The following is a 24,901-nucleotide window of genomic DNA, read 5'->3' on the forward strand; positions in this document are numbered from 1 at the left end:
ATATTTTTGTGCATGTCACACTGTTTTGTGGAATCTTAAGTAGTTCCTTTAGGTGTCTCAGGATCGCCTGGGAAGTAGATGAAGGTTCAAGCTGACAATGCTCTGCTCACCCTTCCCCTTTAACTAGAGATGCTCTGCTTATCTGTTGAACTTTTGTGCAATATTTTCTTTGAAGAGAGCTTCATGCTATTGCAAAGTGGGGAAAGCTCTGATCTTGTCCAAATACTCATCTTCATGGGTGGACACTGGGGACAAGGGTTTTAAATGGATTTTTCCAGGTACTAATGAAAGAAATAAGACTTCCCCTTAGATATCTAGTGCAAGAAAATCACTAATTTTATTCCCCACACAAATATGCTGGTGTGTAAATGAATTCATGTGGGTTGTTTTAAAGAAAAAGCCCAGCTATTTTAATAACAGAGGTCCCAGAGAAGACTGGAATTAAGAGTTATACAGTGGGCTCATGAAAGAAAGGAAAAAACATTGTACCAGTGTGTGCTAAAGGAGTTTTCTTTTTTAAATTTTACTGCTTTGTTTAGGTCTTTCATTAGGTATAATAGCATTTACCATAGTCCGTTACAGGTAAATGTATGTCCAGTAATTTTTTTTTCTGGTTATTTTTAGAAGTATTTAGAAAGAAGCTGCACAGAATTAGTAGAGAAGAAGTAGCAAAATATTTCTCAGTTAAGAATTGGCAAAAGAATTAATTAGTGCACTGTATCATTTTAAGTCACAATGTGAATATAAGGACATTGCTGCCATTTTCAGGTCAGTAAGACATAAAGATTCAAATGCTGGAATAGACAAATACTCTTTGTTTTTTCTAGGAGAAAATGGATTTCTTTTTGGTAGTTTTAAGAGTTTGGTTAAGAGCACCATGAAATATCAGTGGAGACATCCTGTGAGTGGGAGTGATAATCACAGTATTTAACCACGATGGGATGTGGGGTTAAAATAATCAGAAAGGTTGCTGGCAATTGGGCTTCATTTAGTATTTATATGAGCAAGGTTTGGGGGATCTCCTGCCATGTCAGATATCCTTCGGTTATAGGGTACAGGATTGGCTAGGAGTAAGGGATGAGGAACTTAGGGTAGTAACCATTTACTAGTAGAATAAAAATATTTCAATGGACTGGTGTGTTCTGGCTGAGATTTAGCCCTTGTTATGGGAATAGTTTCTTTGAAAATTGCTGTGCTGGAAATTTATCTGGATCTACCATATTTGTTTCTTAAACCTCTCCACTTAGCCATTTGTGAATTCATGGATTTGCCCTTCAGATTCAGATATCACCCTGACTCATGAGCTCATCTTTGCCTCTCCCCACATCTACTGATCTTTTAGGATTTGGTGGATCAACTGTCTCTGCTATTCCTGGTGACTAACCTCAGTTTATTGATTGTTGATTTTTTTTAGATTTTATTTATTTATTTGAGAGAGAGAATGAGAGAGAGGGGGAGAGAGCACGAGAAGGGGGAAGGTCTGAGGGAGAAGCAGACTCCCCACTGAGCAGGGAGCCCCATGCAGGACTCGATCCTAGGAGTCCAGGATCATGACCTGAGCTGAAGGTAGACTCTTAACCAACTGAGCCACCCAGGTGCCCCTGATTTTGCTATAATTTTGACAGATCAAAGGAGGCTATTACATTATTCAATGTAAGATGAAGAAAATATAGAGAGGACATAGGGACCTTTGAAAGTTGAAAGATGCAATTAGTGCAAGTAATTCAGATGCAATTAATATTTATGCTTCGGTAAAATACTTAAGTGATTTGGGAGACAGTAAGTAGTCATAAATTTAAACATTTCTAAAAAAAAGATTCGCTAAACCTCCTGAGTTAAATAAAACTTTAATTAATGATTATTTAATTAATTTAAGGGTACTCAAAACTATATTTAGTTATGGGATTATTTTCAGCCTTGCTTTAATGAAACACTTCCTGACTTAACCTGATCATAAAAATCATATATGGTGCTTATTAAAAAATATTTATTTCCAGGCCCCTTTCCATACCTACTCAATGAAATTTTCCAGGGGAGGACCTGGAAATGTGAATGTTAAAAAGTACCCCCAATTAAATCTTATGAATAAATAATTTGGGAGATACCATTCTACTTTGCAGATCATATCGTTTTAAGTCAATGTTGAAGAACAATCAGAATATTTAGTAGGATATTATTATTATTATTATGAAGAGGATGCTGTATTTTGTCAAATGCTTTTTCTGCATGAATTGAGAGGATCATATGGTTCTTGACTCTTTTCTTGTTGATATAATCTATCACATGGATTGATTTGCGAATGTTGAACCACCCTTGCATCCCAGGGATGAATCTCACTTGGTCATGATGGATAATCCTTTTAATGTACTGTTGGATCCTATTAGCTAGGATCTTGTTGAGAATTTTGGCATCCATATTCATCAGGGATATCGGTCTGTAATTTTCCTTCTTGATGGGGTCTTTGCCTGGTTTGGGGATCAAGGTAATACTGGCCTCATAGAATGAGTTTGGTAGTTTTCCTTCTGTTTCTATTTTTTGAAACAGCTTCAGGAGAATAGGTGTTATTTCTTCTTCGAATGTTAGGTAGAATTCCCCGGGGAATCTGTCAGGCCCTGGACTCTTGTTTTTGGGGAGGTTTTTGATCACTGCTTCAATCTCTTCATAATTGATCAGTCTGTTTAGATAATCAGTTTCTTCCTGTTTCAGTCTTGGTAGTTTATAGGTTTCCAGGAAGGCATCCATTCCTTCCAGGTTGTTTAATTTTTTGGCATATAGTTGTTGATAGTAGTTTCTAATGATTCTTCCTATTTCCATGGTGTTGGTCATGATCTCTCTCCTTTCGTTCATAACTTTATTAATGTGAGTCCTTTCTCTATTCTTTAGAATAAGTTTGGCCAGTGGCTTATTGATCTTATTTATTCTTTCAAAGAACCAGCTTCTGGTTTTGTTGATCTGCTCTACTGTGCTCCTGGTTTCTAATTCATTGATCTCTGCTCTAATTTTGATTAACTGCCTTCTTGTGTGTGGGTTATGCCTGTTCTTCTGTTCCAGCTCCAGCTTCTTGAGGTGAGAATATAAAATCTGCATTTTAAATTTTTCTATTCTTTTGAGTGAGGCTTGGATGACTATGTATTTTCCCCTTAGGACTGCCTTTGTAGTTTCCCATAGGTTTTGGACCGTTGTGTTTTCATTCTCGTTGGTCTCCATAAATTGTTTAAATTGATTTTTAATTTCCTGGTTTATCAAATCATTCTTGAGCAGGATGGTTCTTAGTTTTCAAGTGTTTGAGTTTCTTCCAAATTTTTCCTTGTGACTGAGTTCCAATTTCAAAGCATTGTGGTCTGAGAATATGCAGGGAATAATCTCAGTCTTTTGGTATCAGTTGCGGCCTGTTTTGTGACCCAGTATATGGTCTATTCTGGAGAAAGTTCCATGTGCATTAGAAAAGAATGAATATTCTGTTGTTCTGGGGTGTAGTGTTCTGTATATATCTATGAGGTCCATCTGGTCTAGTATGGCATTCAAAGCTCTTGTTTCTTTGTTGATTTTCTGCTTAGGTGATCTGTCTATTGCTGATAGTGGAGTGTTGAGGTCCCCTACTATTTACGTATTTTTATCTTTATGTCTCTTTAATCTGGTTAAGAGTTGGCTTGTGTATCTTGCTGCTCCCCTGTTGGGGGTGTAGATATTTATAATCGTCATATCCACTTGTTGGATACATCCTTTAAGAATAATATAGTGTCCTTCTGTATCTCTAACTACAGTCTTTAGTTTAAAATCTAATCTGTCTGATATGAGAATTGGTCCTCCAGCTTTCTTTTGAGGTCCCTTGGCATGAAAAAATGGTTTTCCATCCCTTCACTTTCAGTCTGAATGTATCTTTAGTTTCAAGATGAGTCTCTTGTAGACAGCAAATGGTTGGGTCATGTCTTTTTATCCAATCTGCAACCCTGTGTCATTTTATGGGAGCATTTAGGCCATTCACATTGAGATTGATTATTGAGAGATATGATTTTAATGATGTCATGTTGCCTGTAAAGTCTTCATTTCTATAGATTGTAACTTTCTGTTCTGTATCACTCTTGGGGCCTTTTTACTTTTATAGAACCCCCCTTAATATCTCCTGTAGGGCTGGTTTCGTGGTTATGAATTTGGTCAGTGTTTGGGCGATCTTGGAGGTCCTTATCTCTCCATCAATTCTGAATGACAGCCTTGCTGGATAAAGGATCCTTGGGTGCATGTTTTTCTCAGATAGAGCTTTAAAAATATGCTGCCAACCCTTCCTCTCATTCCAGGTCTGTGTAGACAGGTCTGACGTTATTCTGATATTTTTGCCTTGGTACGTGAGAAATTTTTTGCCCTGTCTGCTTTCAACACTGTATCCTTGGATCTAATATTTGCGAATTGCGCTATGACGTGACGTGGCGTAGGTTTGTCATGGTTGAACTTGGGAGGGATCCTCTCTGCCTCTTGGACACGAATGCTTGTTTCCTTTGCTAGATTAGGGAAGTTTTCAGCTACAGTTTGTTCAAATATCTCTTTTAGACCTCTGTCTTTCTCCACCCCCTCGGGGATGCCGATGATTCTGACATTGGAACGTTTCATTGAGTCAGTAATCTCCTGTATTCTACATTCTTGAGATTGGTTTTTTTTGAGCCAAGTTTCTGTTTTAACTTTCTCTTCTACCATCCCATCCTCCATTTCACTAATTCGTTCTTCTGCCTCATTTACCCTGGCCGTCAGAGCATCTAGTTTAGACTGCATTTGATTCATAGCATTTTTAATTTCTGCCAGATTCGCACTCATTTCTGACCTTAGAGATTCTATATTCTCGTTAATATTTTAACATTTTTTTCAAGTCTACACATCATCTTGATCATTGTTACTCTGAACTCCATTTCTGATAATTTCGTTATATCCATATCCATCAGTTCTGTGGCAGAGGCCACAGACTCATTATCTTTTCTTTGCTGGGGGGGATTTCTCCTTCTCGTCATTCTGATGAGGAGAGGTTGTGGGGTTGACCAGAGCCCAAATCATTGACCAGGACCCAGGCATTGGGCACTTGTTTTATAGGGACCTTAGGGATGTGGGCTTCTTGATTTTTAAGCCTGCCTTCTGGGGGAGGGGCCTGCCGTGCTGATACTCAGGCAACCCTGTTTGGGTAGAGTCTCCCTGTCCCCTGCGAGGGGGGATGGGGATCGGCACAATGCGAGCTGGTATTTCCAGGCTTTTGTTCTCTGGCGGCTTTCCCTGGTGGTTTTCTGTGGCTCTTCTGAGAGTCAGAGCAGCAGTGGCCGAATCCTAGCCACTGTCTCAGAACAGAGAGATCGCAGTCCGCTCTCCTCTGAGCTCACTTGGCCTCTTTAGCTCTGTATCTGTTGGTGCTGCTAAACCCTGCAGTGTCCCGGATTATGTGCCCCACAGCCGCTCTCCCAGCCCTCACTACCAGGGCCAGCACGTCTCTGTCCTTTGTGTTTCTAACACCACCAGCCGCCCCCGGTTCCCACGCACACTACTGAGCTCAGCTCTCTGCTTCAGTATGGTTCTCGCGCACTCTGGAGTGCCGGTTTTCAGTCTGGTCACGTGCGCTCCCAAACTCCCAGTATCAGTCCGGTTCCAATGAGCACTCTGGAGCTCTTGGTTTTCAGTCAGGTCGTTCACGCGCTCCCGAGATCTCAGTTTTAGTCTAGTTCGAGTGTGTGCTCCAGGGCTCCGGTTGTCAGTTTGGATGTGCGTGTGCTCCTGAGCTCCCGGTTTTAGTTCGGTTCTAGTGAGCGCTCTGGAGATCCGGTTTTCAGTCTGGTCGCAGGCGCATTCCCAGGCTCACGGTCTCAGTCTTCTTTCTTGCGGGTGCCGGTCCGTGATTCCAGCCTGCTTCCTAGTGAAGGTGGCTACTGTTTCCCGGCGCCCGAGTGCGGCGGCTCCCTCCCCCTTCTGTTTATCTTCCAATATCTGTGCGCGGATTCACGGCTCCCTGCTTCCTCAGTCAATACTCAGTGCTGGAGATGTTCATTTGTAGAGATCCAGATGTATCTTCGTGCATCTCAGGCTGATTCCGTAGGTTTTTAGGATGGTCTGGTACATATCCAGCTCGACTCAGGGGACCAGCTGAGAAAGGGGATCCCTATTCCTCCACCATCTTTTCCCCCTCCCTCCAATTTTTTGTGTTTTAAGCAAATCTATTATTTCAGCATTTCTGTCCCTATCTATCTATATCTATCTATCTATCTATCTATCTATCTATCTATCTATCTATCATCTGTCATTTGTATCTGCCATCTCCTTTCCCTGCTCTTTGGAATATACTTCAAAAGGGTTGTAACATCTTACTGTTTTTCTCAAGAATTAATGAGACTAATAATATCTTTCAGACATCTTCATTTAATATTTATATGACATTCATAATTATACTCTAAAAATTTTCAGTAGATAGTATGCTATCTACATCTTATTTATACCCCCCTGAAAAGGACAAGAACCACACCATTATTTTCTCTAATATTGCTTTTCCACAGGGATCATGTATTCAGAGTGTGCATAGTGCCTGGTTGAAATTAATCAACCACCCTATAGCTTGCTTTTTAAAAAGCACATCTAGCGACAGATGGATGGATAAAGAAGATGTGGTGTATATACACAATGGAATATTATGCAGACATCAAAAGGATGAAATCTTACCATTTATATTGACGTGGCTGGAACTGGAGGGTATTACGCTGAGTGAAATAAGTCAATCAGAGAAAGACAATTATCGTATGGTTTCACTCATATGTGGAATATAAGAAATAGTGTGGAGGATCATAGGGAAAGGGAGGGAAAACTGGGAAGAATTCAGAGAGGGAGACAAACCATGAGAGACTCTTAACTATAGGGAACAAACTGAGAGTTGCTGGAGGGGAGGTGGGTGGAGGAATGGGGTAACTGGGTGATGAGCATTAAGGAGGGGACATGATATGATGAGCACTGGGTGTTATATGCAATCGATGAATAACAGAACCCTACATCTGAAACTAATGATGTACTAAATGTTAGTTAATTGAATTTAAATAAGAAAAGAAGGAAAAAAAGCACATCTAGTGTTAAGAGTTTTAAGGACAAAAACAGTTACTGTTCATCTAACAAATATTGATTAGGCATCTACTATGAGGCAAGCATTGCCTTAGGATGTGGGATCCAAAATTAGAAAGACACAATTCCTGCCATTGACTCACTCAATGGCAATTCTAGTCTAGTCTAGTGATTTTCTTCAATATATCAGACAACATGACACATGGAAGTTTTCAGAGGAAGAGCAGGATCACCATTAAGATACTGCGTGGAAATCTAAACTGGGGTTCCTGACATTTGTCTCTGTTTCCTGACCTGGGAGAGAAAAGCTCTAACACATGATCTTGTCTGGATTGTCCAAGAGTAGCTGATGCAACCCTAATTCCATGTTGTGTAGTCTCTCCAATAGGTACATTTTGCGCATTCCTTATGAGTTTAGTTTGCTTTAGCTTGCTTATGAGGGAGATATAGGACATTTTTCCTGTTTCAGTGACTCAGAGTAGAGGCAGATACATAAACTTAAGATATTAATAACTGAGGAGGGTACAGCTACACAGTTACCATAGAAATGCCATTACATGGGCAAAGGGAGTTAGGAAATTGTAGCAGAAAAGGTAACATTTAAATACGGTCATATATTTTTCTCTGGAGTAGAATATTATTTAGTCTTTTAATAATAAAAGTAGTGCATGAATACATTCTAGATTTAAAAATGCCAAACATTGAAGCAAGGTCTTTAAGGATGAATGAGAGAGGTAGATGAACCCATGAGTAGGAGGCAAGTCTAGAGGGAAGAGGACACACCAGAGAGTAGAAATGTGCAAAGTGGAGGTGTAGGAGACCATGGCATATTTACGAAATATGAGTAAGTAGTTTAGTGTCAGTGGGACATAGAATATTGTGGGGAGTGACTGGAGATGAGATTATAAAGAAGGTTGAGTCAAGGTTGTAAAGAATTTTGTATATTATGTTTAGATGTTTGGTTCTTCCCCTTTTAGGCAGAGGAATAACTTGATTGGATCTGCATTAGGAAGTTCACTTTGGGAATGGACTGAAATAGGGAGAGTCTGAAGGCAAGGAATCTCAAGGAGTTTTATATGCATAGTCTATTTTAAATCTTGTGAAAATGCAGATATTGTTATTTCCGTTAAATGAATGAGGAAATTGAGATCTAAAGGAATCATGTCATTTTTTTCCCCAAGGTTATGAGCAAGTAAGTGGTAGAACAAGGATTTGACCTCATGCCTCTTAGCCTAGCTGCTTTGGTCTCATCTTTGCTGCCATTCCTTTGGAGAAGTTATTAGTCCTTAGGTAAGAAATGTGGATGGAAGGAATTGAAGGCAGGACAATGAACATAAAACAACAAGGGCTCAGTTAAGTACAACAGTGTGTGTTACCGACTAATTGTGGGATAGTGTTCAGAGAGTTTTGGGCCTGGATATAAGAAGAGCTACATTCTTATTCTATCTGTGATCTTAACTAGGTGGGTGATGGTGGGAAGTCAGTGAAGCATTTTGGGATTCTAACTCTCTCTCTAGAGTGAGGAGTTTGGTCAAGCCAACTTCTAGGGTCTCTTCCAACCTTAAAAGTCTATGTTTCTTCATAAATATCACTGTGGGCTGGTATGTTTGGAGAGAGTGTCACAGAGGATGTGAAGTTATTAACTATCATTTCCATTTCAATTTAAGATGTGATGAAAGTCTTTTCTATTTCTTTGGCATTCTAGGCATGCTTTTGACATAGGACATTCCACATTACATTGTAATTGCTTACAGGGGTGCTATTAAAAATATTTAATGGCCACTTTAGCATATATATATATATATATATATATATATATATATATATATATATATATATATATAATAGGAGGAACCCAGTTATAAACAGGTGTAAGGGTCATTTGGTGCACACTAGCCAAGTATCAGTTCTGATTGCTTGCATGTCTTACTCTGCTCTGGACTATGAGTGAGTCAATGGCAGGAACTGTGTCTTTCTAATTTTGGATCCTACATCCTAAGGCAGTGCTTGCCTCATAGTAGATGCCTAATCGATATTTGTTAGATGAACAATTTCCACTGTCTCCTTGGTGTTTGACAGGCTCATGTGCTGAATGCATGTAGCTGTGTTGCATGAGCTTGTAATGAGAGGAAAAGCATGCTTGAAGAAAAGCTGACAACCCTGAGGGCAAGCAGTAGCAGAAGTACCTAAGATACTGGACACTCATTAACTTCCAATGATCTTTTATTCTTTCTTTCTAGAGGCAATTATATCATAAAACTGGGACTACTTTAATTTAATTTTATTTTTTATCAAAAAAAGTATTTCAAGGGCAAAAACCTCATTACTTCTTCATACTCACTTTATAAGCTATGGCATTTTCTAGTTACAGTGAGAAAAAAAAGTCAATGTAAGTTTAAGTCTTATCAGCATCTCAGGGCTCTTCTTTCTTAATCTCTTTCTGACAGAAAGAGATTTCTGCCCTTTCCCTTATTATCTAATCATGTTATACTTCGATTGTGAGTCTTCCACAAGCCCAGGATGGCTGGCTCATCATTTTGAATTTATCTTGGAAGCAGCTGTAAGAATTAAGTGCACACATGTGCACACACACACACACACACACACACACACACACTCAACCTTGGTCAAGACATGTTGATTAAAACTCCTCTTATTTGTATCATGAATTGTACAATCTCCAGTTCTCTTTGCCGCTAAAATATCCAAACTGTAGCATCGGTGCCTGGATCAGACTGGTAAAATAGCTATATTGAAGACATGGAGCTCCAAACAAATGTTTAGAAAATGTGTTTCTTCAAAGCTGTAATGATCCAGGTGATTTCTTTCTTCTTGTTTTTAATTCTGTGGAATGAGGTTACTTTGTTCATTTCTCTTCTGTATTACAATATTTAGATTTCCTCTAATGTAAACACTGGTTAATTTTTAATAGGATTTGAGTATCCTCCAGTTGTACATTTTAGGATCTTTTATAGATTTTTCTCCAAATAGGTTCGGTTCTTCCATGTTTTGAATTAATGGCATGTTTGTGAGCTGAAACATGATGATGGATGTGTGACATGTGAAACAGAAGACTACAGGGACGTAATTAAGAGTATGGGCTTTGGAATCCTTAGCCTGAATTTAAATCTTGGCTTTGCCCTAACCCTCTCCTCCAAATGATTGTACATCCTTGAGCAAATTACTTTATCTGAGACTTGGTATTCTGATACTTAAAGTGAGGTGGTAATGATACCTAGGTTATGGAGTTCTTATGAAACACTTAGGATTTGGAACATAGTAACCTAAAAATAAATGTTAGCTTGAAAAGCAAAAACATAATGGAACTACAAAGCTCCTATATATGCATATAATATATAAATAGTACTACCCAGTGAGAAATCATGGTTAGCTATTTCAAAATTAATTTCTTATGAGTTTTATTCTTTGACATTTATTGATTGATTCATTTCCATACTTTATTTTTATGCACAGCATACTGTGAATACTTGAATACAAATGTAACTCCAGTGGTTACATTTGATTATTGCCTGCCTCTATCCAGGTCAGTGGTGGAATTACTCTTCTTTTACTATTTAAATAGTAATGTCTTGGGCACCTGGGTGGCTCAGTTGGTTGTGTCTGCCTTCAGCTGGGGTAGTGATCCTGGGGTCCTGGGATAGAACCCCGGGTTGACCTGTTAGGCTCCCTGCTCACCAGGGAGTCTGCTTCTCCTTCTCCCTCTGCACCCCAACCCTCCGCCCATGCTCTCCCTCTCAAATAAATAAATAAAATCTTAAAAAAAAAAAGTAATATCTTGAATCCTTCCAACTGTGATGAGATACCCGATATCTTTCCCATGACAATTTTTCTATGGTCCTCTCTTTCTTCTATTTCTTGAGTTGTTGCTACTCATATCTTGTCCCCTATTCCTGATCTTTTCTCTTAAGTCAACCCCAAAGGGTTACCATCCTTTTCCTTCTTTTCCTCAAAACACTACTCCCAGAGGCATTTGTATGTGTTAGACCTTTTGTTTACTGAAGGATTTCCTATATCTTGGAATAGTGTGTTGGATGATCCAAAATTGAATATTTCATATTTTTCTTCCCCCAGTTCAGGAAACTGGCTTTGTTCCTGAATCTCCCATCCTTTTGCCTTGGGCTAGTCCAGGCTCTCCAAAAGGCTCACTATCCATTAATCTCCTTCTCACACAGACCCCAGAGCTCAATGTTTCTCCAACTCTATTATGTAGAACAATTCAGTTCTATGTCTGTCTTAGTCCATTTTGGCCATTGTCCTGAGGGCTTTATTTTTCTAAACAAACCTTTTCTCCTTAAGAGGAAGTCTGCTGCTAACTTTAAAATAATATTCCCTTACCACCCTTAACTCAAAGATAAACAAACTACAATTTTTGCTAATTCTCCACAGTTTATTCTAAACAGAGTGATACTTTAAAATTGTGAGTCACTTCACTTCAGCCCTTTGGGGAAAATTCTGCCTGGCTTTCAAACTCACTCTGAGTAAGTCAAGGTCTTTGCATTGTTATTGGGCTGCAAGACCTGCCTGGTCATCTCTCTGGCTTCACATTGTTTTACTCTACTCCTCTCTCATTCTTCTCCAACAGTATTGGCTTCTTAGCTGTTCCTTGACCCCCAAATCTACCAGACACATTTATCAAGCATATTTCTACTTCAGGCCTTTGTACTTGCTATTCCTTCCACCTGGAAAGCTGTGCACTGGGAAACTCTCCAGAGAGAGAGACGACAATATGTATAAAGACATAAAAGATTATGGTGCTTTTAGGAGCCATAAGCCTTTTCAACAACCTCTTCGACCTCAGCTGCAGCAACTTCTTGCTAGACACATCTCCAAAGGCAAGGGAAACAAAGGCAAAAATGAACTATTGGGACCTCATAAAGATAAAAAGCTTCTGCACAGCAAAGGAAACAATCAACAAAACTAAAAGGCAACCTATGGAATGGGAGAAGATATTTGCAAATAACATATCAGATAAAGGGCTAGTATCCAAAATCTATAAAGAACTTATGAAACTCAACACCCAAAAAACAAATAATCCAGTCAAGAAATGTGCAGAAGACATGAACAGACAATTCTCCAAAGAAGACATAGAAATGGCCAACAGACACATGAAAAAATGCTCCACATCGCTTGGCATCAGGGAAATACAAATCAAAACCACAATGAGATACCACCACACACCAGTCAGAATGGCTAAAATTAACAAGACAAGAAACAACAAATGTTGGCAAGGATGTGGAGAGAGGGGAACGCTTTTACACTGTTGGCAGGAATGCAAGCTGGTGTAGCCACTCTGGTATGGAGATTCCTTAAGAAGTTAAAAATAGAGGTACCCTATGACCCAGCAATTGCACTACTAGGTATTTACCCCCAAAATACAAATGCAGTGATCCAAAGGGGCACTTGTACCCCAATGTTCATAGCAGCAATGTCCACAACAGCCAAACTGTGGAAAGAGCTGAGATGTCCATTGACAGATGAATAGATAGAGAAGATGTGGTATACACACACACACACACACACACACACACGAATATTACTCAGCTATCAAAAAGGATGAATACTTACCATTTACATCGATGTGGGTGGAACTGGAGGGCATTATGCTGAGTGAAATAAGTCAATCTGAGAAAGACAATTATCATATGGTTTCACTCATATGTGGAATACAAGAAACAGGGCAGAGAACTGTAGGGGAAAGGAGGGAAACAGAGGAAGAAGTCATCAGAGAGGGAGAAAAACCACGAAAGACTCTTCACTATGGGAAAGAAACTGAGGGTTGCTGGAAGGGAGATGGGGTAATTGGGTGATGGGCATTAAGAAGGGCACATGATTTGATGAGCACTGTTATATGAAAACTGATAAATTACTGAACACTTCATCTAAAGCTAATGATGTACTATAAATTGGCTTATTGAATTTAAATAAAAACAAAAAAAGGAACCATAAGACTTTTAATACGGCCAAACTTTAAGTTCTGTATTTGTATGCAGAGCAGCATTGCTCCAAGTGTTGGCTGCAAACCTGGTGTGCTGGTGCAGATTTGTGGATAAACTAATGAAGTTTCAGCATCCCTCAGCTGCATGAACTCTTTCCGAGGACTTGGAGGAGGCCTTATCAATGTATTTAGAAGGTTATATGGTTTGGTAAAATTTGTATAGGTAAGGTGTTTGAACTGCAGTTGGTTAGAACAGTGGTTTCTTTTCGTTCTGAGTCACCTTTATCACACTTCTCATGTTGAGTGGTGTGGGAATGGTTGCAGGCAATTTTGGGATCAGGTATCAGGGAAGATGAACTGGAGAGTCTTTTATTTGACTTTAGTAATATTATGTGATTCACAGTCACTTCTCTGTATAGTTAAGTCTTTGCTAGCTATTTCTTTTTTTTCTTTTAAAGATTTTATTTATTTATTCGACAGAGATAGAGACAGCCAGCGAGAGAGGGAACACAAGCAGGGGGAGTGGGAGAGGAAGAAGCAGGCTCACAGCAGAAGAGCCTGATGTGGGGCTCGATCCCATAACGCCGGGATCACGCCCTGAGCTGAAGGCAGAGGCTTAACCGCTGTGCCACCCAGGCACCCCTTTGCTAGCTATTTCTGAATGATGTCCAGGAATGCTACAATCCATTGCACCAACTCACTGAGTGTCAAGACATGAAGATTTAGGACTAGGAGGTCATACTGTGATGTGAATGTGTCCTTTGGTGCCCAACAGCAGCAGGAAGGTAGTGAAGAGGATCACACGAGAAATTATCAGAGCCAGAAATTAATCTTCCAGCTTATATACAAAAGAAACTGTCATTTTCCCAAATTTGAAAACAATCTTACCAACCTACGTGCATTTCCTACTAGCTGAAACAAACTCCCTAAACTGCACTGTCCTTTTTTTGCTTTCTCAATTCATGGTCCTGTGCTGCCAATGCTGGCAAGCCAGAGTGGGTCCCAACAGGGTCCCTGGTTGCATGCAGGATAGAAATCAAACACAAGGCAGCAAAAGGTGAAAGCAGAGTTTACTGAAGATTCAGAGAGGGGTCAGGTCCAGACAGAGTGTTTGGGAGACTCAGGAAGGAAAGGAGGGAGCCTTGTCTTTGTTTGGGGTCTGGGGGTTTTTTACTAAAGATTGTGGTCTGGTGTATGTGTACTTTTAGGCATCCAGGAACCTACTAGGTGGGCCCAGGTGTTATTCCTTGGAGCCAGGAGATCTGGGCATAGAGATGTCTAGCTCTGGCATTCTGGACTATGGTGAATATGATCCAGTCATTCTCACCTGGTCCTTCCTAAGATGTTATCCATTCTAAAGAAATCATGAACTCCTTGTCCCTTACAAGGAGGAATACACTATTTGCATTTTGAGGTATGTGTAAAGTGGGGGTGCAGGTCCTAGCAAGAATAGAAGCAGGAAAAGGAAGAAAAAGCCTGTTTTATGGAATCCTTCAGTTTCCCTATCTCACTGCTGGACATGAAGCTGTGCAGATGACACCATACTGAGTGACATTACAAATTTCTGCCATCAAATAAGATACAAAATAGCCCATCACTCTTCCTCAGCTGTCTACTCATCCATCTTTAATGAACTATCAAGTTTCCTTATAAAATTATTCTGAAATTTCTCCTTAATCTCATTGAGATATTAACCATACCCACATGAAATCATCAGTTGATCTATGATTATGGTTACCAGACATTCCTGTTTGCCCCGGACCAAGGGATTTCCTGAGAAACGGGAATTTCAGGGCTAAAATAGGGAAAGTCCTGGCTAAACTGAGATGAGGTGGTTGCCTATGTATTCCTGTCTTATTTATCAAGAATAACAACCCAATGACAGCTTATGGGACTTTATCTTCTCCCTGCCATAAAATTATCCTTTGTTTTTCCCATCTGCTGCTAATTTATTCCCACATGAGGAAAAATTATTTTTCCTTCTTTACAAATATGACCCCTATAGCCATGTCCTGATTTATTGGCCTTTGTCTGTGGAATCTTGCCTTTTTCAATTGACATCTCCTTTTTGTTAATGTTTCCCTTTCACCAAGTTTCTGCCCTCCATCTGTAATGACTTTCTTTGGCCTTTTTCTTCTCTCTCTCCTTCCTTCCTACAACAGATAATCCTTAAGAGTAGGCTAGGCTCTGTGTCTGACTTCCTTCATTCTTCTCTTGCTTTTGTCCTCAGCATTTCTTGAAAAAATTCTCTTAAGATTCTCTTAACAATCCTCTTAACAACTGCCAAGTGGTTCAACAAAGAGTCTTTGTGATTTATCTTTTCACTCCTTTGAATTTTCTGATGCATTTTCCCTTGTTGATTTCCTCGAAATGCTTTTCTGTCTTGGCTTCTTTACACTGCCCCACCCTAAAACTCCCCTTAGTTCTGATTCTTTCCTTTTGTTGCCTCTCTGATTTCTTTTTTTCCTTCCATCCCCTAAAAGTTGGTGTTCATCAGTGTGTTGTGTTTAATCTTCTCTATATACATTCTATAGAGCATTTTACCTATTTTCATACATTTAATGATTAAGGCTCCAAACCCTGCATCCTTATGTCCAGACCCTCCCTTGAGACTGAAATGTTTATTCCTAGCTCTACCTTGCATATCTTTTGCCAGAAATCCTTCTGAGCTCAAACCTGAGCATGTCTGAATAGAAGATTAGGATATATTTTTTCTCTACACAAAAAAGCCCTTGCTAATAAGTCCTCTGTTTCTTTTAATAGTATGTCTGGGTTTTTTTGTTTTGTTTTGTTTTGTTTTTGTTTTTTGTTTTTGTTTTTAAGAGAGGGATGCGGGGAGGATCAGAGGGAGAGGAAGAGAGAGAATCTTAAGGAGGTTTCACGCCTAGGGGGGAGCCCAATGCAGGTCTCCATTTTACAATCCTGAGATCCTGACCTGTGCTGAAATCAAGAGCCGGACACTTAACCTATTGAGCCATCCAGGGCACCCCTGTATGTCTGTTTTTATAGTCATTTGTGCTCAAAAACTTCAGATTACATTTCTCCATCCTAAAGAGTTCCTTTCTCCTAGTACAAATTTAATCAATTGTCAAACCATGTGGAGTCTGACTCAGAAATGGCTCTTGCATTTTTTTTAAATCCAGTCCTCCTGCCACTATCACCTTAGGTTAGGTCCTAATGACATCATATTTATCTCATCCCCTTGCCTGTATTCTCATTTCTCATGTTTCATGCCTAATTCATTCTGTACTCTGCTTCCTTAGACTGACTTTCAGGCTTCTCTAAAACATGACCTACAACTACTTTTTTAAACCCTTACTCCTAGTCATCCCCTGAACACATCTGTGCTCCTTTAAGTGGTCTTCTAGTTATTACTTATGTATCTGATAAATCACTGTATTGCCTTGTGCCCTTGCTTATTTCAATCTATAGTGACACCACCCATTGTAGGCTTTTAAATTTATGTTTAAAATTCAATATTAAAATTCATGCTGGTTCCTCTAATATCTTCTAAATCCTTCATAATTTTTGGTTTTTTGATCATTTACCTCTATTACTTTTTTTTGTTATCTTCTTTTGGTATGAACCATAATATGATGTCCTCATGAAGTTAAAATTCTGAGATAGCAGAGGCTGTGTCAGACATTTTCATATGCTCTTTATAGTGACCTGTGCCCAGTTGATTCTCAATCAATGTTGCTTGAAATGTAATGATCTATTTTAACTTTATATGTTTCAGACCTAAAACATTATTTCAGAAGATCATGAAATTGTACTTGTTTCTACTTGTTGATTAGAAAGGTGAAAACATAGCTGAAGCAAATAGTCACCAAGTGGCAGTGCTACAGAGCTATTCCCAACCTGCTGCATTCTCTGATGTAATCTGGATAGAAATAATTTACTAGGACATTTTCTGCCCCAATCTATACAAAGTCACAGAATCATAGCTATTGGCTTTGGAAGGGTCATGATGACCCTTCTGTCCTACATTCTAGTTGTAAAGATATATATATGTATTTTAGAGCTAGAAATGATTTTCAAGGTTATTTAGGTTTTTTTACAGGTAAGGAAAATGAAGTCATGACCAAGGAGGTGTATTAGTTGGAACAATTTTGATTGTGTCATAAATTCAACAGAAATTGGTTTTTAAAATTAAAAAGAAAGGAGGGTGTTTTTTTAGCCCAAGTATCCAAAGAGTCCAGGGATAAGGCTAGCTTCAGGCAAGGCTGGATTCAGGGTTACATTCTCTAACTTTTTATTTTGCTCTCGGCTATGGTGGCTGTATTTCAGGTTTTGCATTTCCCAACCACTCTTGTCTTATGCTATTTATTGGTAAGTGTATCTGCAAAGAACATAATTTCCTTTTCTAACAGTTTCAGTAACAACCCTGGAATTGAGTCTCATTAGGCAGACCTGGGTTATGTTCCAGCTGGAGCAAAGGGAGAAGTTGGCCCCATTCATCTGTCTGAGGAATGAGGTTGATTTGGGGCAAGGTCAACATGTATAGTTTGTCATGAATAATTTTTCATTTCAGGATGGTGCCCAGCTGAGGCAGTGACTATGGACTGAAATCTAGCCTGGGCTGCACTTGCCAAGGCATGATATACTGGGCTCATCTGCTTAGATGGGATACTTTTTCTAATTTGCCTCAGAACACTGTATTCAGAAGAATGAATGAAATCTGAGTAGACCTAAACAAAAATGTACACTTCTGGTGGCAGTTTTAAAAAATCATGGGGGTGTTGGGTGACTCGGTTGAATCTTTAAAAAAATTATGGTTAAATTTGATTTTCTTTTTCTTCTCTTTCTTTCTTTCTTTCTTTCTTTCTTTAAGATTTATTTAATTATTTGAGGGAGAAAGCACGGAGGGTAGTGGCAGAGGAGATAGGGAGAGAGAATCCCAAGCAGACTTCCCGCTGAGCACAGAGCCTGACACAAGGCCTGATCCTATGACCCAGAGACCCTGGAAGACCACAACCTGAGCCAAAACCAAGAGTAAGATGCTCAACCAACTGACCCACCCAGGCTCACCTACTTCTGTCTCTTTCTAAATGGGAGGCAATATTGTATTATACAAAATGTGTGGCAATTTAGAGTCAGAATGCCAAGTTGGAATCTTGGCTCTGCTACATGTTAGATGCGTGAATTTGGGAAGAGTTTTAATATTTCTCAGCTTCAGTTTACTTATATATAATACCATATTTCAGGAAGGTTGGAGGATTAAATGAAGCATAAAAGCCCATCATAGAGCCTAGGACATAGTAGCAGCTCAATTAATATTAATTAATTGTGGCAGTTTTTAAACATAAGCCCCAAATTCTTTGAACTCTTCTCAGAGAGGGATGGGGTCTATGTCCCCTTCTCTTGAGATGGGGAATGCTTGTGATTGCATCAACCAGTAGCATATGGAAAAGTGACACCATGTGAGCTCTAAGCCCAGGTCATAAAATGTCACACAGCTTCCTCCTGGAATGCAGCTTGAAATGCTTCTCAGAAGTTCCCTCTTTAGATACTCCCTCTTTGAATGAAGCCATCATGTTGTGAGAAGCTCAAGCCACACAGGGAGACTGATTTCCCTGCACCCTTTCGGTGGGAGGAATGCCAAAGAATTTTAAAATGCCTTATGTTGTGGTAAGTAGTATGATGAGTATGATTTTCCTACAAATACTTATTTCCTTGATTATTATAAGGATGTCTATAACTGTAATGGTTAAATTTATGTGTCAATTTGGCTAGGCTCTGGTACCCAGTTGTTTAGTTAAACACCAGTCTAGATGTTGCTGTGAAGGTGTAGTTTTCAGAAAGATCAAAGATTGAGTAGACTCCTGATCTGAATTTGATCTCAGGATAACATCAACTCTTACCTGAATTTCCTGCTGGTCTGATTTATGGATTTCAGGCTTGCTAGCCCCCACAAATGCATGATCCAACTCTTTAAAATAAATCTCTCTTCCCCACCCTCCCCATATATATCATTCTATCATTCTTTTTTTCTGGAGAACCTTGACTAATATAATAACTAAATATAGGAATAACAAGACACAGACATCTTTTTAACATAGAATAATTTCATTTCCATCATTAGATGATTTAGGTACTTGATACCTGAACTCACATTTTAGAATTTAGAGAGTCCTTATGCAGTTCTTAAATTATGCCATATGTGTTAAACTTTGCAGCCCTAATAAGAATTTTAGCCTCATGTTTCATAATGCTAATCTTATATCTCCTACAATTCCCATTGAATAGAGCTCAGCTCAGTTAAACTCTGGGGATTATTCTTTAGCAGTGTGTGAACAAGTTTGTGGTGAGGAGAGTAAAACTATCATCGTGAGGACTGTGCCCCTCCTTAAGCATATTCCTAACTGATTTGTGTGTGTGTGTGTGTGTTTCACTGTCTCATTGACTCATTATGTAAATGTCATTATTGAGCAATTAGTATTTGCAGGTAGGTGTGGGATAATAGTTTCTCCTATTGACATAGAGATTTGTGATCTGATGATTGGAGATGGTAGGTGACTCATTTACAAGTGTTCTCTTGAGGGAGTATATCAAAGATACAGCTTCATGATTTAATGAATTGACTCAAATTATCCATCCTTTTCCCACCTCTTACCGACCTTTCTGAATTCTGTGTCTAGCTGTCTCTATTTCTCTCAACTGAACCTTGCTGATGGAATCAACATAATCTTTTTGCAAATTTCTATGTAATCCTTTTAAACATTTCTTCATTTTGTTAAATTATACTGAACTTTTAAGAGGAGAAGCATGTGGTATAATACAAAAATTAACCAAGAATCAAAAGACTTAAATTGTGGTGCCAGGTGTCGGCTCTTTAAATTGAGAGGAGTCCCTAGACACACATCCTCACAGCTTCAGTTTTTATCCAAAATGACAAGTTCACAGAGTTGGATTCTATTACTTGGTAACTACTAAATTTTTACTTGGAACTGTTCCTGAAGAAATCTTTTTGCCAAGCTCCTACAGAGAGCCATTGCTAAGATATTGCTAAAGGGAAACAGTTGAGATGTGTCTAATTTATAATTTATTAATTATAACCAGCTGCAGGGAAAGGAAAGCAGCAATAGCCATTGGGATGGGATGAAAGAATGAATTTTTAGACAGTAAAAGATGATAATATATATCCTCTAAGCTGAGGGGTAACTGAGCAGTTGATCCTGAGCTAGGAGAGAGAATGTAATAAAAACATAAACTGTTGTTAGCAAAGAAGATGAAAGATCTCTTTTAGGACTTTTAGGCAACGAAACAATCAGTTGGAGCCTCAGTAATACTGCAAGAAATTCTCCCATCTGATGAAAAAAGTTAAAAGATTTGGTGGCATTAAGTTTATCAACAAAGGAAGGCAGTTCTAGAAACAGTGCGGATCCAGGTAAATCTGCCTAGGATTTTTAGAATAAAAGGTTTCAGGACTGCTTCAGATAAAGATGGAACAACTTCTCTTCCTCCTATCTCCCTTATAATGAACCCTTGCCAATTTTTTTTCTAGTGTCATTTCTGAACCAGTGGACCTGAGCCCTTTCTGAGTATTTGGCCCATTGCCTACTCAAGACTTACCTTTTGGTTTCAGCTCTTGTTGGCCGTATTGCCTGCCCAGTGGGCATCTGCATGATTCTAACCGATCTGGAGTCCTGCATGGGCAGTCCACTTTCCTGATAGGGACAGTTCATGCTAGTAAAAATTCAGTTATGTCCAGCTGTATCTGGACATAGCCTGGACATTCCCTTAGCCTGGTAACTGGGAATACACTTGTAGCAGTCCACAATAAAATATTCCAAAGCTTGCTCTAAACAGCAAATTCTCATTGAGAATATGAGATTTCTTTGTAGATGTCATGATGAATAGAGCCTATGAAGTGCTGGGCTCTTATTATGTATTGGTGTATTCTCACAGCAACTTTGCGAGTATTTATTGCTGTACCCAGTTGACAAAAAGAAACTAAAGTTCAGAGAGCTTAGGATGTCAGAGTTACAGATAATGAAAGGTGTCAGTATTTAAACCTAGCATGGCTATCTCTTTCCCCTGCTTTGCTAAGCTTGTATGCCTCTGAATGTGCCATTTAGTTTTCTTTGTCATTTTACAATAACTAAATTAAACATTGTACTACTTGGTCTCTAAGGTTGTCATTTCTTTACTGAAATGTATTTACTATGGGCTAGAACTTGTAAGCCTAAAGATCTGATAGAATAAAAAAGGTAGAACTAAAAGATTAAGTAATTGGCCAAAAGAATGACTTTTTAATAAAAATCACTTCATGCCTCTGAGACATTTATTTATAAGATATTTTGCAAAGTTTTTAAGTTTCAATGTGTTTAATGAACAAACTGCACCTCTCTTCCCCCATTCCACATTATCAACTGTGAAGGGAGCTCATTTATTTTATTCTCTAGTTTTCTGGAAGAATCACTTAATTTCAGATTCTGACAAACAGCATGAAACAGTTCAAGTAACTGTCTCTAAAATGATAATTTTTATATTCATGGTACCTTTTGAGTATTACTGACATACTCTCATGTGATGACTTGGATTGACAACATGGAAAAAACTATTTTCCCTCCTGATTTGCTCTTTGTGGTAGACTAGGTTGCAAATGGATATGTTTACTTGAGTGTTGAAAGGTACTATTGAAATGATGTGAGAAAAATCCCATTTTAAGAACTCTGTTACCAGATTACTTTAAATTTCTCCCAATGTGTTAATAAAATTCAGAGCTGGAACTAGGCATTTTTTGTGCTAGAGGCAATTTATCTCTAAAGGTTTCTTTTCCCTCTGCTTTGCTTTATGGACTGTCAGATCATGGAGTCTTCCTTGGAATCCTCAGTAAAGCTCTTTTGAAATAGGGATTGTTTTTGCTTATCCTTGAATAAGCCAGTAAAAGGCCATCTATCTTGCTTGAAGGACCTTAATTTTGATAATCTTGTTACCTAATAATTGCCACAGGCAGGTACTTTGCTAAGCATTTATCATTTATTATCACAATCCTATCAGGCAGTTGTTATTGGTATCCTCATTTTATAGAAAAGGAATCTAAGCATCAGAGAGGTTGAGGACTTGCCTGATTTCATGCAGCCTAGAGAGTGGTGGAGCTGGAATTTGACCCAGGCCTTTCCATGTCCAAGATCCAGGCTCTTCACTTCTGTGCTGTGCTGTCACCCATGGCCATGGAGTTCCCTGTATTTCTTCACAGATCTATTGAACTGTCTTCCTGAGACTAGCAATAATTTTTAATTTTTAAAATACTTCCTACATTTTTATTTGAAAGTAATGATGCTATTTTCTTAGTTTCTCTTTCTGTTTGGACAAACTGAAAGAGTTTTTAGTATTCGGAATTGACTTTAGGGTTTTACGAATGTTTTCCTTAAGCTTTTACACACTGTATTTTTGGCCTGAGTACTCTGTCTTCCATGAATATTTCTTATATGTTGGTCCATGAATCAATGAACAGGAAAATATAGTTACTGAATTGAAAAATAATACTAACAGCATAAAATTTAATGAGTTATTTTAGGTCTTTTTTTTTGGTTTCAATCAAAAGCTTACAAAATTTTAGCTATTTCTGTAAAAAATATTTGTATTACAAGGAGAGTGAAGGAACTATTAAATACGATATGAAGTCAGAAGTCATTAGCATTGGCTTATCATCTAAATTTTCCTTTTGATTTATTATGTGGGATAGAATAAATTTTCTTCTGCCCCTTTTACGCCTAATTCTCCCCTTCTTCCTCTCACTTCTTCTAGTTATTATTTCAATGTCTGAAAATTAGCCATGACATACTTTTTCCAGTTTTATTGAGATATAAATGACATATAACATTATATTAGTTAAAGCTGTGCAACATAATGATTTGATATATGTATATATTGCAAAATGATTACCATAATATGTTAGTTAACATTTACCACCTCACATACTTATAATTTGTTGTGTGTGATGAGAACTTGTAAGATATACTCTCTTGGTATATCTTACAAGTTGTCCACCCAATGCGAGTTTGTCCACCCAATGGACAGCAAGCCAATAAAAACTTGACACCGAGCTTTTGCAGTGAAGAAGGATAGGCTACTTGTTGGTGAGGCACTACCCAGGAGAATGGGGAGCTAATGCTCTAAAGTCCTGAACTCCCCAATGGTTTGCAAGGGAGGGTTTTAAAGGGCAAGAATTTAGGCATTTCATTAGGTACCTCTGGTGATCATACCTTTAAGGTAGTGCTGACTAACTACTTGTAAGCCAGTAGGGTTGCATTCCTACAGATCCTTGGCTGGTCCAGCCATTTCTGGGGACAATATGACCTTTAGTGTTCATTTTTTCATCTGAACTGACAAGATAGATGCCAACTTCATTAGCAACTTGCAAATATACTGTACAATAGTATTAACTATAGTTACATCCCCAGGACTTATTTATCTTATAAGTTTGTACCTTTTGACAACCTTCACCCATTTGCCCCCTGCCCCCACCGCCTTGGACAACCATCTATCTGTTCTGTTTCCATGAGTTGGGTTTTTTTTAAGAGTCTATCTGTAAGTGAGATCATATAGTATTTGTCTTTGTCTGTCTGACTTATTTCATGTAGCATAATGCTCTCAAGGTCCATCCATGTTGCTGTAAATGGGAGAATTTTCTTGACAGTAGAAGGAATAACAGCAGCTAATATTTGCTGAATGATCACTATATGTCACATACTATGATAGATATTTCATATGCATTATTTAATTTACAATAATAATAAAAGATAGGCAGTGATGGTATCTATATTCACAGGTGAAGAAACAGATACTCTGGCAGGAAGGTTGGTTGGCAGAAGTTCGCATAGCTAAGTCATTGGGACAGAGTCTTGTCTTTGGGTCTTGAACAAAGACCCATACCTGTTCAGTGCTAAAGATGGTGTTCTTAACCATCATGCTCTTCATCAAGGCTGTTAGTAGCCTAAAAGAACACTGGCACATCCTAAAATTAACCATCTTCCTTCCTTGGAATTAAATATGCAATTGGTAGTTCATTCCTATGAAATATGTTAGGACTATATACCAAAGGATGGAAATGTTTTAGTATGTTAGAAATATATTTTATTGAAGAGCTCATTAATATGGGAAAATAATAAGCATTCAACTACTTTGAGTTAAAAATTTTTTTTGAGATTTTAACAAAGAAAAATAAGTAAAACCTACATTTAGGGAGTTATAGCAACATTTTTAATATTTAGAAAACATTAAGGTGGGACTGACATTTCCTCACTGCTATTGTAAAGGAAGCCCTGGCTAGTACTGTTTGCAATAGAGAGTTCTGTTTACTAATTTCAGAATGGATGAAGAACTCAGAGACTTTTACAACTGGAAGAAACTTTAGAAGTCATTCAGACAAATAGCTTGAAGTTTTCCAGACAGATGCTTGTCTCATTTTTTCTTAAACACCTTCAGTGATGGAATATGCTCTGCCTCCTGGGGCATCGCATTTTATTTTAACAGCTCTTGTCACTTCTTTCTTTCAATTGAGTCCAAATCTATATCTGTAATTTCCACCCCATTGCTCCCTTTTTTATCCTTTTCTAAATTACAGCCCAAATCTTCTCATTTTCTGGTCCCTATCCCCTTCCTCTCTCTTTTTTTTCTTTCTAGTTGCTACTTACATAACATGATTCTGGGTGCTTTTGTCATTATAATGGATTTTCACAGTATATCCTTCATTAAAATAAAAATGTTCATTTTTAAAAGTGTTGCTCCAAACCAAAGACAATGCTCATAGAAGTGTTAGCAAACTGCAGAATGAAAAAGTGCTGTCATCTTCCTTGATCCAATTACCATGTTTTATGTGAATAATATATACAAAGACTGAATGTGATAATTTCATGCAAACAT

This window comes from Ursus americanus, chromosome 9 (genome assembly GCF_024610735.1).
Source record: "Ursus americanus isolate L20-20 chromosome 9, mUrsAme1.1.p, whole genome shotgun sequence".
Lineage (NCBI taxonomy): Eukaryota > Metazoa > Chordata > Mammalia > Carnivora > Ursidae > Ursus > Ursus americanus.